This window comes from Dasypus novemcinctus, chromosome X (assembly GCF_030445035.2).
Source record: "Dasypus novemcinctus isolate mDasNov1 chromosome X, mDasNov1.1.hap2, whole genome shotgun sequence".
Classification (NCBI taxonomy): Eukaryota; Metazoa; Chordata; class Mammalia; order Cingulata; family Dasypodidae; genus Dasypus; species Dasypus novemcinctus.
The window spans coordinates 66,518,988-66,530,869 of NC_080704.1; positions in this window are offsets into that span (position 1 = coordinate 66,518,988).

Sequence of the window (11,882 nt, forward strand, 5' to 3'; positions counted from 1 at the left end):
CAATTTGGTGCTGTTAATTGAAAAACAAAATAGCTACAAAGGGAAATTCAAAACAAACTGAAATGTCATAATAATTTAAAAAGTAGATCTATTCACCTTCTTGATCCCAATAATAATTTATCCTTCTGAAAAGGAAAGATATTGGACACCTTATCTAGCCTTTTGCTGCTACACTCCCAATGAGAGAGAATGTAAGTCTACCCTTGAGGGCAATCTCCCACAGTTTTCATTCTGAAATTTAAGTGAAAAATATTTAAAGTAATCCAGATGCAGAGACCTGAATAATCACATTCTGTGTTGTCAAATATAAATGCACTTTGCTTTTCCTGTTTTTTTTTTTAAATTTCCAAAAGCTTACCAGTTAGAGTAATTCTTTGCTTTAAAAACATGTCTCCACAGGTATGTGATTATACCAAATACCATTATAGTATACTTTGGATGAATTTTATGCTTTAGTAATATGTATCAATAAATTGATTTGTTAAAAATCATGTCTTTATTTCTAGTAAATTAGTCTTAACACTAGTTAATGAATCACTTGGAAATATTTAAAGAATTAGCACTGATCTATCATTAAGGAAGATATTATAACTCAGTCTGCTCTATAGAGGTTAAAGAAATATGTAGAAAATTTAAAAATTATTGGGAAATAAATCTTATCAGGAAGTACTATATGAGCCAGAACTCTTTGGGCTGCAGAAGGGAAGAATGAAATATTTGAAAATCTACTTTAACCAAAGATAGAGAGCAGTATTTATTTATTTTTGTTAAAGGCCTAACAGGAGAGGCTGCACTCATACTAAAACAAAAAGATATGCAAAATTTTTGGTATGTTTTTAAACATTGGAATTTTACTTTAGAGTTGATTAACTCTCATTGTTTGGATTTTGTTTTATAGATAAGCCATATTTTGGTTGATATGAAAATTACCACATTTTAAGGATAAATAGAGTGACTAACATGCATTTAATTATGAAAATAAAATAAGCTCATACTAGAAAAAAATAAACGCAATGGAGTAAATATTAAAAAGTCAATGCCATCTTGAACCCTTTCAAAATTTTCCTTACACTTTTCCTTATGTATGTAACATATGTTTAAGAATATGTCAAAGCATATGTAGTTAAGGTTGTGGTGTCAATATTATAGGAAGCTGGATGGTTTTTTCTCATTCAATCATTTATTCATTCAGCAAGTACTTTTGAATAACTACTTTTCAGTAGGTTCTGATTGTAAGGTATAACAATAGTGTCTACTGTTAAAGATCTCAAAGTTTATTCATGGAAATGGACACAGCAGCAAATAAATGCAAGAGGTAATGGTAAGGACTCCTTGCTTGAAACATTGTCTGGTCTTTTTGGTTGGTTTCTTTTCTTGTTTATCCTTCCTCTTTATACCCCCAAGGTCCTTTTTTCTTTTTTTCTTCTCTTTTTGTTTTTCTTGCATGGTTCCCCTCCTCATTTTGTCCCTTTTCCCCCCTTTCTTTCTCTTTTTTTTGATTTTTTTTATATATTAGGAGCTTATTTTAAATACCTTTGTTGTGTTTCCTCTCTTTTATTCACTCTTTATATTATTGTCCTTTCTTTTCTTTTTTGCATTCTCCTGAGCACACTGGCCTTTTAAGTCATGTTATGTGGCTCCCCATATTCAGTTTACTGTCTGATTATAGGTATTCCACTTTCTTTACTGTTTTAACACTACACAGCTTACATGAGTCTAATATCCACTCTCCTAGATGTCATATGGTGCCTATGTTAACATTTGCTATGAAAACTACTATTACACTTTTTCTTTTCTTACTCATTTTGCTTTCTCTGACCCTAAAGTTTTCCTTCAAGTGAACTTAGCCAACATCAAGAAAATAGAATAAGAACAGAGTGACAAAGAGAAGACTTAACATGCATGCAAAAACAAGAATTAATTAAACCCCAACACTAAAAAAGAACCTAAGCAACTGATAAAACCCATCGGAAAAAAATGACCAGACAGCAACAAAAACTACGAAGCAAGCCAATAATCAGGAAAACATGGCCCAATCCAATGACCAACTAAAAGCAAGGAAGAGGAGTAGAACATCAAACTAGTAATTAAAGCTCTCAAAACACTTATTAGAGACCAATTTAATGAAGAACAGGAAGAGATTAAGAATATGAAGAAAACACTTGGAGAGAATACAGAAGAAAGTGCAGTCATATGCAAAAAGATAATGGATATGAGGATGATGAAAAGTAAAATTCAAGAAAACAAAAATACACTCTTAGCAAATAACAGCAGATTCGAAGACGCAGAGGAAAGATTTAGTGATGTGGAAGACAGTACATCTGAAATGAAACAGATAGTAGAACTGATCAATAAAAAGATAGAAAAAATCCAGCAGAGATTTAGGAACCTGAATGACAGTGAAAGTTCACAAACATATGCATTATAAGCATCCCAGAAGGAGAAAAGAAGGGAGAAGGGACAAAAGGAGTGTTGGAGGAAATAATGGCTGAAAAGTTCCCAAACCTATAGAGGGAGATGGATGGACATATCCAGGAAGTGAAACTGAAGCCAAACAGTATAAATTCCAACAGGACTAACCCAAGACATATACTTGTCAAATTATCCAATGCTCAAGAAAAATACTGAAAGCAGCAAGAGAAAAGAGAACCATCACATACAAAGGAAGTCAATAGGAACAAATGCTGATTTCTCTTCTGAAACCACGGAGGCAAGAAGGTAGTGGTATGACATAGTCAAGGTACTAAAAGAAAAATATTTCAAGCCAAAAATACTCTTTCCAATTAAGCTGGCATTCAAAAATGATGGAGAATTCAAAATATTCACAGACAAACAGAAACATAGAGAGTATGCCAACAAGAATCCTGACCTTCAAGAAATACTAAAAGGAGTCCTTCAGGAAGAAAGAAAAAAAAACAGGAGAGACAGAGTTGGAGGAGAGTGAAAGAGCAACTAAAAAGACAAAAAGAGGGGAAAAAATCAAAATCTGACAAATATAAATCCAAAGAAAATATGGCTAATATGAATAATTCCTTGAAAATAATAACACTGAATATCAATGGATTAAATGAACCTGCCAAGAGACTCAGAATAGAAGATTGGATAAGGAAATACAAGCCATCTATAAGCTGTCTACAAGAAACACAACTTAGACTCAGGGATTCAAGGAGGTTGAAAGTGAATGGCTGGAAAATAAACTTACAAGCAAACAATAACCAAAAAGGGGCTGGAAAATCTATATTAATATCAGACAAGTTAGACTTTAAATGCAAAAAAAATTGTGAGGGACACAGGTGGACACCACATATGAGGGAAAGGGATAATCTTTGAAGAAGAAAGAAAAATCATAAACATTTATTGTCCTAAGAACAGCACCTTCAATTATGTGAAGCAAACACTGGATAAATTAATGAAGGAATAGATTCCTCTACAATTATAGTGGGGGACTTTAATACACCACTATCAACTTTTAACAGAACATCCCAAAAGAGAATGAGCAAAGAAACAAAGACTTTGAGGAACATATTAGAGGACCTGGACCTAATAAATATATACAGAACATTACACCAAAATACAGCAGGATATACATTCTTCACAAGTGCACATGGATCATTCTCCAAGACAGATCACATGTTGGTCACAAAAAATGTAACAATGAATTCAGAAAGCTCAAAATGATACAAAAGTGCTTCTCTGACCACAGTGGAATGAATCTGAAAATGTGCAAGGGCCAGAGACCTGGATTTGGTAAGAAGATATAGAAGTTTACAAACTCTTAGAAAAACAGTGGGTCAAGGAGGAAATCTCACAAGAAATCAGTTACTACTTTGAAACTAATGAAAATGACAACACAACATATCAAAACTTATGAGATGCAGCAATAGCAGTACTGAGAGGGAAATGTATAAATTCATACATCAGAAAAGAAGAAAGAGCTAAAATTGAAGAAATAACTGCACACTTGGAGGAATTAGTAAAAAAAAACAACAAACTAACCACAAATAAAGAAGAAAAAAGAAATAACAAAGATAAGAGCAGAACTAAATGAAGCAGAAAATAAGAAAACACTTGAAAAACTAAAAAAAGAAACAAAAAAAAATCCAAGAGCTGGTTCTTTGAGAATATCAATAAAATTGAGAAACCCTTAGCTAGACTATCAAAGAGAAAAAGAGAAAAGATGCAAATACACAAAATAAGAAATGAGAAAGGAGATAACACCACTGGCCCCACAGAAATAAACGATCATAAGAAGATACTTTGAAAAACTATATGCGAACAAGAAGGCCAATGTAGAGGAAATGGACCAATTCCTAGAAACATATAAGCAGCCTACATTGACAAAAGAAGAAATTGATGATCTCAACAATCCAAACACAAGTAAAGAGAATCAGTTATTAAAAACCACACAAATAAGAAGAGCTCTGGGCCAGACAGCTTCACAGATGAATTCTACTAAACATTCCAGAAAGAACTAACACCAATCTTGCTTAAACTGTTCCAAAAAATTGAAAACGAAGGAACATTCCCTAAATCCATCTATGATACCAACATTACCCTATTACCAAAGCAAAACAAAGACACAAGAAATGAAAATTACATTCCAGTCTCTCTAATGCACATAGACGTGAAAATCCTCAACAAAATACTTGCTAATTGTATTCAAAAATGTATTTTGTGAATCATATACCATGACCAAGTGGGATTCATTCCTGTTATGCAAGGATGTTTCAACATAAAAAATCATTTACTGTAATACACCACCTAAACAGATTGAAGGAAAAAAATCACATGATCATATCTACAGAGGCACAAAAACCATTTGACAAAATACAGTACCCTTCTTGAAAAAACACTGCAAAAGAAATGAATAGAAGGAAACTTTCTGAACATGATAAAGGGTATATATGAAAAACCCATTGCTACCATCATTTACCATGGTGAAATCTTAAAATCTTTCCCTTTAAGATCAGGAACAAGACAAGGATGCCCACTATCACCCCTTCTATTTGACGTAGTATTAGAAGAACTTACTCAAGCATTCAGGCAAGAACCAGACATAAAAGGTATCCAAATTAGAAAGGAAGAATTCAAAATTTCACTATTTGTAGATGATATGATCCTATACATAGAAAACCGTGAGAGGTCTACTACAAAGCTTCTAGAACTTATGAATGAGTTCGGTAAAATCACAGGTTAAAAGATCAATGCGTAAAAATCAGTATTATTTATGTACATCAATAACGAGCAATCTGAAGAGGAAATCAAAAAACAAATACCATTTATAATAGTAAATTATACTATTTAAATATACTATTAAAATATACTATTGATACCTAGGGATAAATTTAACTAAAGATGTAAAAGACTTATACAGAGAAAATTACACCACACTGTTCAAGGAAATCAAAGAAGAACTAAATAAATGGAAGAATACTCCCTGATCATGGATAGAAAGACTAAACATTAATAAGATATCTATCATACCAAAACTGATCTACAGATTCAATGCAACTCAATAAAAATCAACACAGCATTCTTTAATAAACTAGGAAAACTAACTCTAAAATTTATTTGGAAGGGAAAGAGGCCCCGAATAGACAAAGACATATTGAAAAAGAAAAATGTAAGTGGAGGAATTACACTACCTGACTTCAAAATATACTACACACATGCAGTATTGAAAAGAGCATGGTACTGGCACAAGGATAGACACACTGACCAATGGAACAGAATTGAGAATTTTGATATAGATTCTCATATATATAGCCATATGATATTCAACAAGGCCACCAAACCCACTCAACTGGGAGAGAATGACTTCAACAAATGGTGCCTGGAGAAGAGGATATCCATATATAAAAGAATCCAAGGGGATTACCAACTCACACCTTATACAAAAATCAACTCAAGATGGATCAAAGACCTAAATACAAGAGTACAAGAGTGCAGATCATAAAGACCTTGGAAAGCAATGTAGGGAAGCATCATAAGGAACTTGTATTAGGAAAGGCATCTTGAAATTCACAACAAAAGAATGACCAGCAAAAGAGCAAATAGATAAAAGGGATTTCCTCCAAATTAAAGCCATTTTCACCTCAAAGGAGTTGGACAAGACAGTGAAAAGAGCCTACACAATGGGATAAATATTTGGTAACCATATATGTGATAGGAGCCTTATATCCAGCATATATAATGAACTCCTATATCTCAAAAACAAAAAGACAAGCAACCCATTTAAAAAAATGGGAAAAAGAGTTAAACAGATACTTTTCCAAAGAAGAAATACACATGGCTAAAAAGTTCATGGAAACATCCTCAAAATCACTATCTATTATGGAAATGCACATCAGAACTACAATAAGATACCATCTTACTCCCATAAGACTGGCAGCTATCAAAAATTAGAAGAGTGCAAATGCTGGAGAGGTGTGGAGGAATGGGAACACTCATCCACTGCTGGTGAGAATGCCAAAGGATCCAGCCATTCTGGAAGACAGTTTGGCCATTTCTCAAAATCAAACTAGATTTTCCATATGATCCAGTAATTGCACTGCTGGGTATATAATCAGTAGAACTGAAAACAAGGACACAAACCGATATATGCACAAAAATGTTCATAGCAGCACTATTCAGTCTTGCCAAAAGTGGGAATCAACCCAAATGATTATTAAAAGATGAATGGATATATAAAATGTGGTGTATACATACAGTGGAACTCTACTCAGCTATAAGAACGAATACAGTCCAAACACATATAACATGGATGAATATTGAGGACCTTATGTTGAATAAAACAATGCAGGCATTGAAGGACAAATACTACATGACCTGTCTGATATGAAATAAGTAAACAAAACTGTCTCAGAGAGCTCAAGACTGGGTGATAGGAAGGAAGTTGAAGGGGAGAGGAAGGTTGCAAGCTGACACCAACATGAGTGTAATCTATGATAAGCAGGAGGTAAGTATTTGTACAGGGAAAGGATAAAATGGGGGCATAGGGATATCTTTGTTTGGGGCTTTGTGGGCTTGAGTGGTGCTAGGGATGGGTGGATGGGTCCGATGGCCCAAGAAATTGGAGGGAGTGTGGGGAAACATTTGAACATAGGAGATTGTCATGTATGTGTTTGAAACTGTAATGTTGAAAAAACTCTTTAGAAAATATAATTAGTAAGGTTACCAGTTTAAGATGCTTAAGGGGCAGCATCTGACACAGGGCAGTCTTCGAGGGAGTGTGTGAGTGCTCATTTTGTGATAGTGGGCTGTATCATTGAATGGATACCCATACAATGAGGGTGAATCCTGGGGAGGACTGGTGTTCTCAAACAGAGGGAATTTTATTTCTCAAGAGAATTGGTGGCTCCCAGTGTGTTAGGGCAGTCGAGTATGTCAAGCCCTCGACATTGTTGCAAGTATCTCTAAATAAGGTTCTTCAAATAATAAAGATTGATTGACACTGTGGGCTGTGAGGGAGGGGGACAGAGGTATTGAATAGATGGAATCACTGTAACTGTGGGGCATTGGAATTGGTCCACAAGATCTTGCAATGATGGATATAAGACATGTTAAATTACACCAAAAAAATATAAATGTCTATAGGCTAAAATGTGAACTGTAATGTAAAACATAAGACAACTAAAAATTTAGAAAATTGTGTAGTCTAAAATATAAATCATAATGTAAACCCAAACTGAACCATATTTGAAAGCTATTGTTTCAATATCTGTACATCAGCTGCAACAAATATAATATGAACATGTAAAAAAATCATTGCTGGAGAAGGGCCAAAGTGTGTGATGTTGGATATATGGGAGTACTGTATATTGTATATGTAAATTACCATGATCTAAAACATCTGTAGAGATAAACTTCAGAATTAGAAAAAAAGAAAGGATGTAGACACTGAGGAAGAAATGAAAGAAATTGCCTTGCCACTGTACATACAGGGCAACACTTATTGCTCTGATGAAGGGCAAAATGTCAAAATCGAAGCTTTGTCATTTTTTTTCATTTTTATACCCCAATTTATTTTCACTTTATTTCATTTTTCCAAATTAGTATTTATTCTTTATCTAACCTTTAAACCCATTACTGTATTCCATTTTACTGTTATTGGAAACTAGGACTATATTAGACTTCATTTTTGAAGAATTTTTGGACCTCAGAGTGGTTCAACTATGACAGGGAAGGAACACTGGTGTGGGGTGTTATTGATGGGGGGCATATATTTGGAGGGAATTCTCCAGGGCATGTATACAGGGTAAATAAAAATGCTTGGATATTTTCATAATGGTTACAGTTAAAAATGACAACTGAGAGAGTGCTGAGTTCTTAGCCAGGGGAGTTCTATCACATTCCCCAATAGAACAGCAACAATCACCATGAGCAATGGCCAAGACCAGTAAAGAAGGATGGTCCAACAATGAGCCCTTGATACTGATGACTATGTTGATGAGCCTGCCCACCTGAAATATGAAATAGACCTAGAGCTGCCGGGTGCCTAACAGTTACCTCCTGAGACCCTCCATGTTGCTCAAATGTGGCCACTCTCTAAGCCAAATTCATCCTGTAAATGCATTAACTCCCCGCAACCATGGGCCATAACTCCAGAGAATGGGCCTCCCTGGTGCTGAGGGATTACTACCAAGCACCAGCTGATGACGTTACTAGAAAAAGACCTTGAATAAAATAGTCAACTCAGACCAGCAGAATATATCTGCCTACATGTAATAGGTGTAAAAACTGCTTTTTGACCTTGAATAAATGGGGGAAATGGAAAGCACAAATAAGTTTATTGGGATGATCTCCAAAAAAGAGTCAGGAGGTCCTCAGAGGGGTCGTGCTTATGCATGCCTCACCAGGGTCCTAGAGAGAGCCAAAGTAGATACAACTCCAGGTCCTAGTTCTCCTGAGGGCTACAGAGGTCCACAGGTTCTATGGTCATGGCAGATGACTCTGGAGTTCAGTGCCATGTCAGTCGACCCTATGTTGGAATTTATGTTCCTGAGTGTGATGGAGTTGGGCTCAGAGGTGACTTTTCTACACATGCCTCTTTCACTTTTACTGGACTTGTGGTTGGCTCTGGGGTTGGTGTATAGTCAGGAGACCTGAATCTATGGACCGTCCATGGGCCAGCCAGGCCCTGAGCTTCAGCAGACTTGCAATTACTACCCTCTTGTTTATTGGACTTTCCCTGGTCAGCAAACAGGGAGGTGATGATCAACCACCACGCCAGAGAGCAAAGAGTGCCTGCAACTGCAAGCAGGAGAATTGCATCCATCTTCCATGTGGAATCTAAGCCCTCTCTCAATATAAAGGTGGAGTGGACATAAACATCACAGGGTCCACAGGATGGAGGAATAGAGTATGTATTAGAGTGGACTTACTGATATTCTACTATGGAAATATTGTGATTAGTAATGGAAGAATTTGTAGCAGTGATGTGTAGAAAATGGCCACAGTAGCTTCTGAGGGTAGGGAGAGGGAAGAAGAGATATGATGTGGGGGAATTTTCAGGACTTGGAGTTGTCCTGGGTGGTATTTCAGGACAGGTGCTGGACATTATATTTTCTGCTATGACCTACTGTGTGAACTGGGGAAGAGTGTAAATGGCAATGTAAACCATTATCTATGTAGTGCAGCAGTGCTCCAAAATGTATTCACCAAATGAAATGAATGTGCCACGATAATGAAAGAGGTTGTTGATGTGTGTGGTGTGGGGTGAGGGTGGTGTGTATATGGGGACCTATTATTTTTTTTAATGTAATATTTAAAATAACCTAGAGAGAAAAATACATTAGAGAGGGAAAATTTATATTTCTGAGTTTGAACTGTTCTTTATGGGGCTTGTTAGTCCCTTGGATTCTTCTATAAATAACTTACTCATTTATTTTGCCCATTTTTCCATTAAGATTGCTGTATTAGCTATATAGTTTTACTTTTCACATTTAAGTATTTAATCTTTGCTCTTAAGTATGGCTCTCCATTTTTATGTTTTCTCTGTGTAATGATCCACAGTTTTCTTTATATAGTGAGTACATATTTCCTCACCATCTTCTAAGCAGTGTTCATTGATTTGTGATGCCACTTATCTGTAATATGAAGATAATAATCGTATCTAATTCATAGGACTTTTGAAGGGATTAAATTAATTAATATATGTAAATTGCTTAGAAAAATACTTGAAACAGTACTTTTATGCACATGTTTTCTACAATTATTATTATTTTTTGGTCTTGCATCAGTATCTTACGTTTATATATGACTATGATTTTATAGTGTTTTAATATTTGTGTAGGACAAACCCCCCACGTTAAATATTATATTTTCAGAAATATTATATATTCAGATTTATGATCCTTCATTCTTCCATATAAATTTTTGCCTAATGTTAGTGAATGTCTAAAAAAAAACTGAGTGGAATTTTGATTGGGTTTGTATTGTATTTATAAAATAAGTTGGAGTGAATTGACATCTTTCTAATAATAGAAAACACATTGGAGCTTCCTACATTATTATTCTGTGCCTTTCACCACAAATATTAACTTTTAATCCTCACAATAATCCTATGAACTTCCTTATTCCCCTCCTACCCCAGGTACTTTTCTATGCCCTTTACTGCATATATTAACTTTTAATCCTCATAATAATCCTATGAGTTCAGTAGTACTCATCATTTTATAGTAAGAAAAATGAAAGAGAGAGGTTAACTTGCTCAAGGTTACCATAGCTGGTGTTGGTGGAGCAGATAAGTAAAACCAGGCAGAGTGCTTCCAGGGCCCTTGCTATTAACCATTCTTCTCTGCAGTTCTTTGTATTAGTTGCCCTATCCAAGAGCATAGAAAGACTTTCAATTTTCTTTTTTTTTTTAAGATTTATTTATTTATTTAATCCCCCCTCCCCCGGTTGTCTGTTCTCTGTGTCTATTTGCTGCATCTTGTTTCTTTGTCCGCTTTTGTTGTCATCAGCGGCACGGGAATTGTGGGCGGTGCCATTCCTGGGCAGGTGGCACTTTCTTTCGCGCTGGGCGGCTCTCCTTATGGGGCGCACTCCTTGCGCATGGGGCTACCCTACGCGAGGGACACCCCTGTGTAGCAGGGCACTCCTTGTGTGCTTCAGCACTGCGCATGGGCCAGCTCCACACAGGTCTAGGAGGCCTGGGGTTGGAACCACGGACCTCCCATGTGGTAGACAGATGCCCTAACCACTGGGCCAAGTCCGTTTCCCTCATTTTTCAATTTATTCTGTTTTCTATTTATTCTGTTTTCTTCATTGCTTACTAAGTTTTTAGTTTTGTTTTGTTTAGGAGGTACTGGGGATTGAACCTGGGGCTTTGAACATGGGGAGCAGGCACTCAAACAAATGAGCTACAACTGTTCCCCACTAGGGTTTTAAAGTTGTCTCCTATTTTCATTTCCTAGGATGCTCAATCAAATACCATGAAACGGGTTGGGTTAAACAATGGGAATTCACAGTTTTAAGGTTAAAAGAAAGTCCAAATCTTGGTGTTACCAAGGTGATGCTTTCTTTCAGAATAGTGTAATTCCTTCCCTTGAATTTTGGGTTCTTGCTTCTGTGGAAATTCATTGTGCTTGTAGATGATTCCAGCAATAGGAGTAAAAAACTTATTTGGATTCTTCTGGGCCATACCACATCAAAAGATCCTACTTACAATGGGTTCACTCCTACAGGGATGAATTAGATTTAAGAACTTGTTTTTCTGGGATACATGTACCTTGAAACAACCACATCTGTCTAGAGGTCTTGTATAATATTGGTTAAGTTAAATCCTATGAGATTTTTATTGCTGTCATGAGAGGCATCTTATTTTTGAATTGTGATTATAATTTCTAGTTGATTATTGATGTAGTGTAATACAGTGAAAT